The following is a 12,275-nucleotide window of genomic DNA, read 5'->3' on the forward strand; positions in this document are numbered from 1 at the left end:
GGCGGGCGGTGATGCCATCGGGTCCCCATGGGGCTGTAGGGGGGGCCCGATGGCATGGAAGGCAGCGCGACCCCTCAGATGAACACCATAAAAAATAAAAACTGTGCTAAATAAACCATTTTTTGTCACCTTACATCACAAAAAGTGTAATAGCAAGCGATCAAAAAGTCATATGCACCCCAAAATAGTGCCAATCAAACAGTCATCTCATCCCGCAAAAATCATACCCTACCCAAGATAATCGCCCAAAAACTGAAAAAACTATGGCTCTCAGACAATGGAAACACTAAAACATGATTATTTTTGTTTCAAAAATGAAATCATTGTGTAAAACTTACATAAATAAAAAAAAAAGTATACATATTAGGTATCGCGCGTCTGTAATAACTTGCTCTATAAAAATATCACATGACCTAACCCCTCAGGTGAATACCGTAAAGAAATAAAAATAAAAACTGTGCTAAATAAACCATTTTTTGTCACCTTACATCACAAAAAGTGTAATAGCAAGCGATCAAAAAGTCATATGCACCCCAAAATAGTGCCAATCAAACCGTCATCTCATACCACAAAAATTGGACCCTACCTAAGATAATCGCCCAAAAACTGAAAAAACTATGGCTCTCAGACTATGGAAACACTAAAACATGATTTTTTTTGTTTCAAAAATGAAATCATTGTGTAAAACTTACATGAATAAAAAAAAAGTATACATATTGGGTATCGCCGCGTCCGTGACAACCTGGTCTATAAAAATACCACATGATCTAACCTGTCAGATGAATGTTGTAAATAACAAAAAATAAAAATGGTGACAAAACAGCTATTTCTTGTTATCTTACCTCACAAAAAGTGTAATATAGAGCAACCAAAAATCATATGTACCCTAAAATAGTACCAACAAAACTGCCACCTTATCCCATAGTTTCTAAAATGGGGTCACTTTTTGGAGTTTCTACTCTAGGGGTGCATCAGGGGGGCTTCAAATGGGACATGGTGTAAAAAACACAGTCCAGCAAAATCTGCCTTCCAAAAACCGTACGGCATTCCTTTCCTTCTGCGCCTTGCCGTGTGCCCGTACAGCGGTTTACGACCACATATGGGGTGTTTCTGTAAACTACAGAATCAGGGCCATAAATATTGAGTTTTGTTTGGCTGTTAACCCTTGCTTTGTAACTGGAAAAAAATTATTAAAATGGAAAATCTGCCAAAAAAGTGAAATTTTCAAATTGTATCTCTATTTTCCATTAATTCTTGTGGAACACCTAAAGGGTTAACAAAGTTTGTAAAATCAGTTTTGAATACCTTGAGGGGTGTAGTTTCTAGAATGGGGTCACTTTTTTGGAGTTTCTACTCTAGGGGTGCATCAGGGGGGCTTCAAATGGGACATGGTGTCAAAAAACCAGTCCAGCAAAATCTGCCTTCCAAATACCGTACGGCATTCCTTTCCTTCTGCGCCCTGCCATGTGCCCATACAGCGGTTTACGACCACATATGGGGTGTTTCTGTAAAGTACAGAATCAAAGCCATAAATATTGAGTTTTGTTTGGCTGTTAACCCTTGCTTTGTAACTGGAAAAAAATTATTAAAATGGAAAATCTGCCAAAAAAGTGAAATTTTAAAATTGTATCTCTATTTTCCATTAATTCTTGTGGAACACCTAATGGGTTAACAAAGTTTGTAAAATCAGTTTTGAATACCTTGACGGGTGTAGTTTCTAGAATGGGGTCATTTTTAGGTGGTTTCTATTATGTAAGCCTCACAAAGTGACTTCAGACCTGAACTGATCCTTGAAAAGTGAGTTTTTGAAAATTTCTGAAAAATTTCAAGATTTGCTTGAACTTAAACTTCTGAGCCTTGTAACATCCCCAAAAATAAAATGTAATTCCCAAAATGATCCAAACATGAAGTAGACATATGGGGAATGTAAAGTAATAACTATTTTTGTAGGTATTACTATGTATTATAGAAGTAGAGAAATTGAAACTTGCAAATTTGCTATTTTTTACAAATTTCGGGTAAATTTGGTATTTTTTATAAATAAAAATTTCATTTTTTTTACTTCATTTTACCAGTGTCATGAAGTACAATATGTGACGAAAAAACAATCTCCGAATGGCCTAGATAAGTCAAAGCGTTTTAAAGTTATCACCACTTAAAGTGACACTGGTCAGATTTGCAAAAAATGGCCTGGTCCTTAAAGGGTTTCTATCACTTCATATGACATAATTAGCTGGCAGACACTAGCGATCTGCTAGTGTCTGCTCTGGCCAACCATCCTACTATAATCACTTGTGGGGCAGCGGTTTTGCTAAAAAACTAACTTTTATAAATATGCTAATGAGCCTCTAGGTGCTATGTGGGCGTCATTAGCACCTAGAGGCTCCGTCTACCTTCATACACAGCGGCCGCCCAGCACGTCCCTCCAGCCCGCCCATGTCCTCCTCCGTGTGACGCAGCGGCCGAATTCTCGCGCATGCGCCGTGCGCGGCTGTATTCGGCGCATTAGAGATGTCTGAGCTCGGAGCTGTCAGACATTCAATGCGCATGCGCCGAATACAGCCGCGCATGCGCATTGAATGTCTGACCGCTCCGAGCTCAGACATCTCTAATGCGCCGAATACAGCCGCGCACGGCGCATGCGCGAGAATTCGGCCGCTGCGTCACACGGAGGAGGACATGGGCGGGCTGGAGGGACGTGCTGGACGGCCGCTGTGTATGAAGGTAGACGGAGCCTCTAGGTGCTAATGACGCCCACATAGCACCTAGAGGCTCATTAGCATATTTATAAAAGTTAGTTTTTTAGCAAAACCGCTGCCCCACAAGTGATTATAGTAGGATGGTTGGCCAGAGCAGACACTAGCAGATCGCTAGTGTCTGCCAGCTAATTATGTCATATGAAGTGATAGAAACCCTTTAAGGTGAAAATGAGCCCGGTCCCTAAGGGGTTAAAGAGAACCTGTCCCCTCCCCTGACCTGTCTGTTTTAGTAACTACGTGCATCCCCCCATGTAATAACAATTCTGAAACATCTATTCTTATGACTCTATGATGTGCCAATCCTTTATTATTCCTGCTAGAAGTTATGAATAAATTACAGTTTGCAGTGAAGGTCCAGATGGGTGTTACCAGTTGGGGGCATGTCCCTGCACAGTCTAACACTATCCAATCAGTGCTGCTAGTGTCAGAATGCGCAGGGACACCCTCCCAACTGGTAACATGCAGCTGGACCTTCATTGCAAACTGCTAGCAATTCATTCATAACTTCCAGCAGGAATAATAAAGGAATAGCTTTGTCTAGTGCTTGGCCTGAGGGTGGTGGAGCATGACACGAGAATTCTCATTTTGTTGTCCTTTGCACTCCTGTGTCCTACTCCACCTCCTCAGGTACTACTCATAACACATTGGGGGAGATTTCCTAATCAAAATGTGCCAAAATCTTGGTGCATTTTTTAAAGCCATGCCCCTTTTCAAGGAAGTCACACCCCTTTTCTAGCAAGCCACGCCCTGGTGTTGGACAAGTCACAAAAAGTGACTGAAAGTGTCTAAAACACTTAAAGGGTTGAGTCATCTCAAATATTGGGGTCATATCACTAGCCCTCTATTCATCCATATGGGAGTGGGGAAAATAGCCGAGCGATTCGCTCGGCTACTTTCGGAAGTCCCGTAAATATGTATGGGAAGCGCATTGCGTAAGTGCAGCCACCGCTCCATTCACTTCTATGGGGCTGACAGAAACAGCCGAGCTTGCATTCGTTTTGCTTGGACTGTCCCTTTAAATGGGTTCTCCGAGGCGTTAAAGGGGTTTTCCGCGGCTTTCCCTAGGCTGCGTGATGTCACACTGATCGGTCACGTGTCCTAGGAGCAGCTCAACCGCATAGAAGTGAATGAGATTGAGCGCTATATCAAGGCCAGCCGCTATACAATGTACGGCGCTGTGCTTGGTCAGCTGAGAGAAGGAAGAGGCGCTCACAGGAACGCCGGTGCCTTACTAAACAGCTGATCGGTGGGGGTCCCAGGTGTTGGACCCCCACTGATCAGATACTGAAGACCTATCCAGAGGACAGGCCATCAGTTCTAATGTCTTGGAAAACCCTTTTAACTAAATTCTGTTTTGTGGAAGGAAGAGAGATTCAGCCATACCTACCCTTCTGTCACGCCGCCGATTCTGCGATCTCGGCTGTGCTCACGTGACAGTCTGATTGGCTGTGCTCTTGTTCTACAGGTAAACCGGAAGATGCAGGATCACATTCACTAGAGACTTTATGTGAGCACAGCCGAGATCGCTAAATCTGTGGCGTGACAGAATCGTAGGTACTGCTGAATCTCTCTTCCCTATGAAGCATTTGTCAATGGAGTCACCTTCCAGGTCTTTGGTTGGCCGGTCCCGGTACGCCGTGTGCCAGACTCGCAGGGTGAAGACGTCAGCTGTAAAACAAAAGCGATAAAGAAAGAACGAGGAGGTTTATAAAAGCACAAGGTGGAGACGCCTGCTCCGATATGGAGTAGGAACAATAAGGGCATTTCCTGAGCAACTTTTTGTAAAAAAAAAAAAAAGTTTGTTTTTCTGATGCTGGGGGAAGGTAAATGGCTGCACTGTGAATTTTTAACAGTACCCCTTGTATCAGGTTCTGTCTATGGAACATGCACTGCCTACAGCCAGAGGGCGCTACAGGACACATCACCCGGGGGGACATTTCTCAAACTGGTTGTCACGGAACCATGAACCAGACGTACAACAAGAGATAAGTGAAAATAAGAAGGCTTTATTGAAAATAAAGCTGTAAAGCAAAAGTCCAAACGGATGGTGAAACCGAGCAGAGTCTTTGCGAAGCCAGAGGTCAGGAACCAGAAGGGTAGTCAGACGAAGCCAGGATCAGGAACCAGCAGGGTAGTCAGACGAAGCCAGGATCAGGAACCAGCAGGGTAGTCAGACGAAGCCAGGATCAGGAACCAGCAGGGTAGTCAGACGAAGCCAGGATCAGGAACCAGAAGCAGCAGCAGTCTTAGAAGCATGTGAACACAAGAGGACCAAGCAAGGAACTGAAGCCACAGACCTCCTATATATATGAGCTAGGCATCCAGCTCCTCCCAGGGGAAGGAGGAGCCGCAGGGTGGAAGGCTACAAGAAACCCAGGACCCAAGATGGCCGCAAGCACATGTCAAACGAAGGAGAGCAGCAAGCAGGTAAGACCATGACAGTACCTCCCCCTCAAGGGCCCCTCCTCCGCGGAGCACAAAACGGTTTCTGAGGGAAGCGTGCGTGGAAGGCTCGGAGCAAGGCAGGAGCATGGACATCTGCGGAGGGAACCCAGGAACGCTCCTCTGGACCATAACCACGCCAATGGACCAAAAACTGCAACCGACCGCGGACCAGGCGTGAGTCCAGGATATTGCTCACCTCATATTCCTCACGATTGCCCACTTGGACCGGACGAGGCCGAGGAACCGAGGAAGTGAAACGATTACACACCAGTGGCTTCAACAGGGAGACATGAAACACGTTGGAGATCCGCATGCCAGGAGGAAGCGCAAGGGCATAGGCTACCGGGTTTACCCTGCGAAGCACTCGGAAGGGACCAACAAAGCGAGGCGCCAGCTTGGGAGTGGGCACTCGAAGGTTGAGGTTGCGGGTGGACAACCATACACGGTCTCCGACCTGGTAGGAAGGAGCAGGCGCTCGTCTGCGATCAGCCTGGAATCTCTGGCGCTGCGCAGAGACCTCAAGGGACTTCTGGATCTGTACCCAATAAGCACGTAGGACGGAAAGGTGATCCTCCACAGCCGGAATATCCTGGGGAGAGAATACCTCCGGTAACACGGCAGGTTGGAACCCATAATTGGCCATGAAGGGAGACGTCCCAGAGGAAGAGTTCACCGCCGTGTTCCTGGCAAACTCAGCCCAAGGCAGGAGGTCAACCCAATTGTCTTGGTGATCGGAGACATAGCAACGAAGGAATTGCTCCAAGGCCTGATTGGATCGTTCTGCGGCCCCATTGGACTGAGGGTGGTAGGCCGAGGAGAAGGAGAGATGAATCCCCAACTGGGAGCAAAAGGCGCGCCAGAACCTGGACACAAACTGACTCCCCCGATCCGACACAATCTCCTTAGGCAAACCGTGCAACCGGAAGACCTCCCTGGCAAAAATCGTGGCCAACTCTTGTGCAGAGGGTAACTTCTTGAGAGGAACACAGTGGCACATTTTGGAAAACCGATCCACAATCATGAGAATGACCGTATGGCCTCGGGATGCAGGGAGGTCCACAATGAAATCCATCCCCAGGTGTGACCATGGGCGCTCCCCGGTGGCTATGGGTTGCAGAAGGCCCAACGGAAGGTGCCGAGGGGACTTACTCTGGGCACAAACGGAGCATGCCGCTACATATGCGGCGATGTCGGAACGTAGGGAAGGCCACCAGAACAGACGTGAAACAGCCCAGGACAGCTGATTCTTTCCAGGATGCCCCGCGGTCTTGGAGTTATGGTAGGTTCGCAACAACCGAGTGCGCAACTCCTCAGGCACAAAACATCTGCCGTTGGGTCTCCCAGAGGGAGCACCAGATTGAGCCGCCAAAATCTGCTCACCCAGGGGAGAGGTCAGGCTGGTGCGAATGGCGGCCAGGATCTGATTCGGAGGTATGACCGAAGTCGGAATCGACTCCTCCCTGGACAGCTCGGAGTACTGCCGTGATAAGGCATCCGCCCTGATGTTCTTGGAACCGGGTAGGTAGGAGACCACGTAATTAAAACGTGACAAGAACAGAGCCCATCTGGCCTGACGTGGTGTCAATCTCTTGGCCTCAGAAAGGTAGGTCAGATTCTTGTGGTCCGTCAGGATGAGAACCGGAACCACCGAACCCTCGAGCAAGTGCCTCCATTCTTTAAGGGCCTGCACGATGGCCAATAACTCCCTGTCACCAATCTGATAGTTGCACTCCGCGGAAGACAGTTTCCGGGAGTAAAACCCACAAGGAAGCAGAGGACCCTCTGGTGTTCTACGCTGAGACAGAAGGGCGCCTACTCCCGTCTCAGACGCGTCCACCTCGAGGACAAAGGGCAACCCAGGGTTGGGATGCGACAGAATCGGAGCCGACACAAAGGCGGACTTTAGGGCCTCAAAAGCTCGGATGGCCTCGAGCGGCCAGACCTGGGAATTACTGCCCTTCCTGGTCAGATCCGTGAGAGGCTTGGCCAGCATGGAAAAGTCCCTGATGAACTTCCGATAATAATTGGCGAAGCCCAAAAAGCGCTGCAGGGAACGAAGACCACTGGGCTGGGGCCACTGTAAGACAGCCGAAACCTTCTCAGGATCCATGGAGAACCCCTCAGCGGAAATGATGTAACCTAAGAAGGTTACCTGGGATCGGTGAAATTCGCATTTCTCAAGCTTACCGAACAGCTTGTTCTCTCGTAACCGTTGCAACACTCGTCTGACATCCAGAATGTGGGCCTCCATGGATTCAGAATATACCAAGATGTCATCCAAATAGACCACCACACACTGCTGCAACAGGTCACGGAAAACATCGTTGATGAATTCCTGAAAGACTGCGGGCGCATTGCACAACCCAAAGGGCATAACCAAGGATTCGTAATGACCGGTCCTGGTGTTAAACGCGGTCTTCCACTCATCGCCCGCCTTGATCCTTACCAGGTTATATGCCGCCCTCAGGTCGAGTTTGGTAAAGACCGTGGCCCCTTTAAGGCGATCGAACAGCTCGGAAATCAAGGGTATCGGGTAAGCGTTCTTGATCGTGATGCGATTGAGACCCCTGTAATCGATGCAAGGCCTCAACTCACCGCCCTTCTTTTTCACAAAGAAAAATCCAGCCCCTGCCGGGGACGAAGATTTGCGAATGTGTCCGCGTGAAAGCGCCTCCCTCACGTACTCCTCCATGGCCTCATTCTCCGCTACCGACAGTGGATAGACTTTGCCACGAGGAGGAACGGCACCAGATTGTAACTCTATGGCACAATCGTATGGGCGGTGCGGAGGTAGGGCAACCGCGCGCACCTTATCGAATACATCCCGGTACTCCTCGTATTCAGGAGGCAATAGAGAGTCCGAGGAAGTACACAGCAACTTGACAGACCCATGGATGCAACTAGCCCCACACTGCGGTGACCACGAGAGGATCTCGACCGATCTCCAATCGAAAGTCGGATTATGCTTCTGGAGCCAGGGGTACCCCAAGACCACCGAGTAGTGTGGAGACGAAATAACCTGGAGGCAGACCGACTCTCTGTGAACGGCACCAATGGCTATCCCCACTGGAAGGGTCTCATGAGTCACGTGTGGCGGCAGAAGGGGTCTGCCGTCTATCGCCTCAAGAGCCAGTGGGGAACCTCGAGCCTGCAGAGGAATGGAATTGGCGGCAGCGAACACACTATCAATGAACAAACCACCAGCACCAGAGTCCACCAACGCCTGGGTCGTCACCGAGCCCCCGACCCAGGAGAGGACAACAGTGATCAGTGGTTTGTCAACACGGGAAACCGGGGACGAGGAGACTCCACCCAAGATCTGCCCCCGACAGGATCTCGGGGTACGAGCGTTTCCCGGACGGTTCGGACATGCCAACCGAAAATGCCCACCGAGACCACAGTACATGCATCGGCCCTCGCGTCTCCGGAGTGCCCTCTCCCCCTCGGACAGGCGAGCAAACCCCAGCTGCATGGGTTCACCCCCAGACAAGTCATCCCCAGGAGGCGTGGGAGGAGAGGGAGGCACGGGTGGGACAGCAAACGTAGGCACCAACCTGTTAGAAGACCTCCGCAGGTTCTCCTTAAAGGAAGGTCTCTCCCTGAGTCTGGTGTCAATCAAAATCAGGAAAGAAATAAGAGACTCGAGCTCAACTGGTAGGTCCTTAGCTGCAACCTCATCCTTCAAGGCATCCGAGAGACCATGAGAGAAAGCAGCGACCAGAGCCTCATTATTCCAGCCCACCTCTGCTGCCAGGGTACGAAACTCAATGGCGTATTCAGCTACGGATCGTGAACCCTGTCTGATGGACATAAGGAGCCTCGCAGCAGAGGCAGCACGAGCCGGCACATCGAATACCTTCCGAAGAGAAGCAACAAAACCGGAAAACTCGGCAACCACCGGATTGTTGTTCTCCCATAAAGGGCTGGCCCAGGCCAAGGCCTTGTCCGAGAGCAGCGAGATCAAGAAGCCCACCTTTGATCTCTCAGTAGGAAAGGCATGTGGCAGCAACTCGAAATAAATGCCCACCTGGTTAAGGAAACCTCGGCACTGAGTTGGCTCTCCCCCAAAGCGCTGTGGAAGAGGGGCAGAACCGGTCATACCCCGAAACACCGCAGGCGCAACAACAGGTGTCGGGGTAGACTCTGGCGCAACAACCGGAGCGGCAGTAGGAGCGAGCCCAGGAGCGACAACCGACCCATCGGCAACGGGAGCGAAATGAGCCGTGCGTTCAAGCAGGGTTTGCAACGCCACAGCGAACCGACCCAACAGGTGATCCTGCTGATCAAGTCTGGCAACCAGCGTGGGTAGCGAGGATGGCCCTGTACCGTCAGAATTCATGGCTTGGTCCTAATGTCACGGAACCATGAACCAGACGTACAACAAGAGATAAGTGAAAATAAGAAGGCTTTATTGAAAATAAAGCTGTAAAGCAAAAGTCCAAACGGATGGTGAAACCGAGCAGAGTCTTTGCGAAGCCAGAGGTCAGGAACCAGAAGGGTAGTCAGACGAAGCCAGGATCAGGAACCAGCAGGGTAGTCAGACGAAGCCAGGATCAGGAACCAGCAGGGTAGTCAGACGAAGCCAGGATCAGGAACCAGCAGGGTAGTCAGACGAAGCCAGGATCAGGAACCAGAAGCAGCAGCAGTCTTAGAAGCATGTGAACACAAGAGGACCAAGCAAGGAACTGAAGCCACAGACCTCCTATATATATGAGCTAGGCATCCAGCTCCTCCCAGGGGAAGGAGGAGCCGCAGGGTGGAAGGCTACAAGAAACCCAGGACCCAAGATGGCCGCAAGCACATGTCAAACGAAGGAGAGCAGCAAGCAGGTAAGACCATGACACTGGTGTAAAGTAGAACTGGCTCAGTTGCACATAGCAAACAATCAGATCTCACCTTTCATTTTTCACAGCTCCTTTGGAAAGTGAAAGGCAGAATCTAGTGATCCCGGATTTTCGCTGAGATTATGCAAAGACGTTAGGAATTTTTTAAGGCAACTTTGGGGAAAAGAATTGTACTCCTTTTGAGCCAGAAATCATTTTTTCAATTGGTCTTTATTAAAAATGTTGAGCCCCTTTCTCTGTACAGTCTTGAGATTCTCCAATAGCAGGATCTGTATTTTTACTCTGTTCTATCAGGCAGCTCAGCTGACGACTCCTTGTAGCTCAAGGAGGCCGGACGTGTGAAAGAGGCCTTAAAGGGGTTGTCCCATTGCAAGGACTTATGCCCTATCCAAAGGATAGGTGGAAAAGTGTCTGATCGGTGGGTTCCCGACCACTGACGTCCCCACCAATCATGAAAACAGGGGATGGATCTCCATTTGAAGGGAGCGGCGGTTATACATGGGTGTCTGCTGCTTCATTCAACCGGGGAAAGCGGGCGCCCCATTCTTGTGATCTGTGGGGACCCTTACTGATTAGACTCATCCCTTTATCCTGTGGATAGGGCATAAGTTTTTGCAATGGGACAACCCCTTTAAGAACCCAAATCCTATAGCTCTGCTGGTGCTTTTCCCAACTATCAGTTAATATTCACTATGTCACCCAGCTTTACCAGATTCCTGAATGGCAAATCTGCCCAAATTAGGTCCCATTCACGCGTCCGCAATTTCGTTCCGCATTTTGCAGAACGGAATTGCGGACCCATTCATTTATATCCCACTTCCGGGTCCGCATTTCCATTCCCGAAAAAAATAGAACATGTCCTATTCTTGTTGCGGACAAGAATAGGCATATTCTATTAGTGCCGGCAATATGCGGTCCGCAAAATGCGGAACGCACATTGCCACTGTCCGTGTTTTGCGGATCTGCAAAACACGTTACGGACGTGTCAATGGAGCCTTAAGAATACAGAGGTGGGGTACTGGGTATATCACTGTATGACTAGGCAGGTGGAGTATTTAAGATTTGTAGGAAATGAAGGTGACAACGCCAATTAAAGGCTATGAACAACTTTTTTGGGGGGGGGGGATTTTTTTTATGATTGCATTTTACTCATTTTGAGCTAAAATCATTTTTTCAATTGGTCTTTATTAAAAATATTCAGCCGTTCTGTCACAAACTTTTAACTGTCTAACTGTGTGACTGGTACTTTCACTTTCACTTTGTGCCTAATAAACCTTATCTCTAAATTACTAAAAGGTCAAAAAACACCTAATTAAGCCACATTCTTATCAGTGAGATAAGACCTGAGCTATAAGGAGTGTTTATAAGGTCAGAGATCAGAAGCCGTCAGCTGAGCTGCCTGACAGAACAGAGTGAAAATACAGATCCTGCTACTAGAGAAACTGAAGGCTGTACAGAGAAAGACCAATTGAAAAAATTATTTTTAGCTCAAAACCTCTTAATTGTATGTATACTAATGCCAGAAGCCTAACTAATAAAACTGGTGAACTGGAATTAGTGATGTGTGAGGAGGAAAATGACATAGTGGGAATAACTGAGACACGGCTGGATGATAGCTATGACAGTGGGAATAACTAAGACATGGCTGGATGATAGCTATGACAGTGGGAATAACTGAGACATGGCTGGATGATAGCTATGACAGTGGGAATAGCTGAGACATGGCTGGATGATAGCTATGACAGTGGGAATAACTGAGACATGGCTGGATGATCGCTATGACAGTGGGAATAACTGAGACATGGCTGGGTGATAGCTATGACAGTGGGAATAACTGAGACATGGCTGGATGATAGCTATGACAGTGGGAATAACTGAGACACCAAAACGCTGCTTGCAGATGCGGAGCCAAACGGATGCGGAGCCAAACGGATCCGTCCTGACTTACAATGTAAGTCAATGGGGACGGATACGTTTTCACTGACACAATATGGTGCAATTGAAAACGGATCCGTCCCCCATTGACTTTCAAAGTAAGTCAAAAAGGGTCAGTTTGCATTATCATTCATGGTAATGCAAACGGATCCGTTCTGAACGGATACAATCGTTTGCATTATAGGTGCGGATCCGTCTGTGCAGATTTTAGACGGATCCGCACCGAACGCAGGTGTGAAAGTAGCCTAATATACCAGAGTCCACAGAAAATCTACTACTAAACGAGACAGAC

The sequence above is a fragment of the Bufo bufo genome, chromosome 8, assembly GCF_905171765.1.
Source record: "Bufo bufo chromosome 8, aBufBuf1.1, whole genome shotgun sequence".
Lineage (NCBI taxonomy): Eukaryota > Metazoa > Chordata > Amphibia > Anura > Bufonidae > Bufo > Bufo bufo.